This window comes from Rousettus aegyptiacus, unplaced genomic scaffold, assembly GCF_014176215.1.
Source record: "Rousettus aegyptiacus isolate mRouAeg1 unplaced genomic scaffold, mRouAeg1.p scaffold_m13_p_3, whole genome shotgun sequence".
NCBI lineage: Eukaryota > Metazoa > Chordata > Mammalia > Chiroptera > Pteropodidae > Rousettus > Rousettus aegyptiacus.
This window is the reverse complement of record NW_023416306.1, coordinates 50,634,740-50,637,335: the sequence shown is the minus strand read 5'-3', so window position 1 is coordinate 50,637,335 and position 2,596 is coordinate 50,634,740. Positions and strand designations below refer to the sequence as shown.

General features: G+C 39.5%; 1 pseudogene; it reads right to left on the bottom strand.

Annotated features, from left to right (window-relative positions):
* Window positions 1-417: 417 nt before the first annotated feature.
* Window positions 418-540, bottom strand: LOC118600763 (annotated as a pseudogene).
* Between the last annotated feature and the right edge of the window lie 2,056 nt (window positions 541-2,596).

Sequence of the window (2,596 nt, the reverse complement as noted above, 5' to 3'; positions counted from 1 at the left end):
ATCGTTTACTTTAAAATGGTTATTTCATGTTATATGAACTTTACCTCAACTAAAAAAAAGTGTCCCATTTATAGAAACATCATCCTGCCCTACTCATTCTTCCCAGGAAGAGGAGGGATGGGGAACCGCGTGGTAGCAGCAGCACGTAGGTATATAGGTCACAAACTGATGAGGACCAAGAATTCTCCGCTTATTTCATTCTCCTCTCCCACGTTTTACTCAGGGGTATTGACTGTGAAATTAATGGACTAGCCTCTCGTCAGACCCAAGACAAAGGAAAGAAGTTCATAGTAACTTAGAAAAAGTACATCATAAAAATATTTCCATTATTATGAAAGCAGACATAAAATATATGTGAACAAAAAGTTACTTGACACAAACAGAAAGTTTATTATTATTATTATTATTAATTTTTTACACCTACAGCATCTGGTCTTTCTTCCTAGGTGGTCTCCCATCCAAGTACTAACCAGCCCCAACCCTGCTTAGCTTCTGAGATCAGACGAGATCGGGGATGTTCAGGGTGGCATGCCCATAGTAAAGCTCATTATTATATAACCGTTTTTTATTATTAAAAATAGAGCTCCCAAATAATGTTCTGGCTCGTGTAATTCTGAGAAAGGATTCAGTGATTCAACTAGAAAAATCACTGCCATGATTGCTTTCTTTTTATTCATACCATTGAAACCACTCTCTAAAGCCCTCAACTCGAATTATTGTAAAGACTCAACTGTTCTCCAGATCATTTCCTTTCACCAAGAGACTATTTGTAAAATGTCCCTTCAGGCTGAAAGAAAGGTCCTAAATGAATTAAAACTTTTGGGACTCTTCTCACTGTAGCTGGGACCAGCTGCCCTGTACCTACAACCTCAGACAGAGTTCTTCGAGCTTTAGGTAGGCAAGACCTGCCTGATATGTGATGGCATCTCACTCAAGCTAATAATTTGGAGTTCCTTTTGATATTTTTTTCAACATTTATGCAATGGAAGCTACAGTGGTGCTTTTAGGCAGTATTTATTGTTGGCATTCTTCCAATTTTCTCTCAAGGGGGTAGAACCAGTTGGGTCTTGGCAGATATGTAAGTGATACCTATGGAAACCTGCATGAAAGGGTACCCTGGTGCTGGCTTATTCCTGATGGCTCAGTTCCTCAGGACTGGTGCTCAGGCCATGACTTGAGTGGCCTGCTCCCCGATCTGAATCTTGCAAGACGAGTTTGGGGACACTTTACATTGTGTTCAGTGCTTAAGAGACTCGGCAGCAAATCAGCAAATCAGCTCTGAGGCTGCCCGTCCATGGTATTTGACAATGAAGACATGTATTTGGGAGTGGGGGTATGTGTGACTAAAGCACCCAAATATCTTACCAATGTCTCCCTGACATCTATTATCCTATCCTGTACCTAACATTATCTGAATTTATCATATTCTCAGGTCTTTTGAATGATATAGCTTTTGCCATTTTGGATCCTGTGGGCACATATGACAAGATTTCCTCCCAGCAAATGGCCCAAGGGGTCTTATTCCTATTGCATCATGTTGAGTTACCAAAGTTAGGAAATTATGATGCAAGCCCTAAAAATAGCAATCTCTTTAAATATTTAGGTTTGTGAAGATTAACACTTTGGCAGTACAAGAAGAGGAAAGGAAAACAAAAATTTCATTTATGCATAATTAACAATGATTGTATTTTACTAATGAGAAATAGAGGTGGAACAAGGTTAAGATCTGCTACAACATACACTTCCAGTTAGGGGCAGAGTCAGGGCTCAGCCCCCGGGATTGCCGTCAGATAGCTGAGTTTCTGCTCCCCACTCATGGCAAATGGTTATTTGCTTGAGGTGGCTCCCTTGCTTGCCCAGAGCACTAGTGTCTCCTGTGTGATATTTTTTCCATTACAAAATATATTGCATTATAAAAGTTTTATTAAAAACAATTTCAAAGAAAAGCGACAGAACAAGAAAAGTCTATTTTTCTATTAGATTTACAGAAAGAGCAGTACTTACTTATGCAATGAAACTTACAATCTGAGCGAGTCCATTTGGGGCCAACTGTTTATGTTGAGCTGGTGGCCAGTTCTGCATTGAAATCCTATTATATATTCAAGAACAGTCTAAGTCTGGAAGCAAATGCTATGTGCACATTGCCTGTCCTTAAAAGTGAATTATTGCTTTTCTGGGCTTTATATCAGTTAATCTTTTGCTTTTTGTCCTGCTGTGCTGGCCAATGAAAAAGACTTGAAGGATGATCCTCTTCCAATGTGTTTTCTCTACCATCCGTTGCTACAGTCATCTTTCTGAATCTGCCTTCCATCTTCAATGATAATAAATGGAGACATGAATCCACTTCATAAATCTGCTCTTTGGTAAATCCAGGGACTCATAGATAGACATTTATAGGGCCTCAACTGACTGGTGAGTGGATTGTCTGTTTAAAAGAATTCACACTGAGTTGTTAATGAGGCTTGGCATGACAGTAATTGCTTTAAAGGAGAAAGTGGTTAACGCAAATTTATCTCTAATTGGTGTATAGTGGGAAGGGATATTTTTGGACAGAGGCCACTGGTATTTCTGCTTTCTGCTCCTCCACCCCACCCTT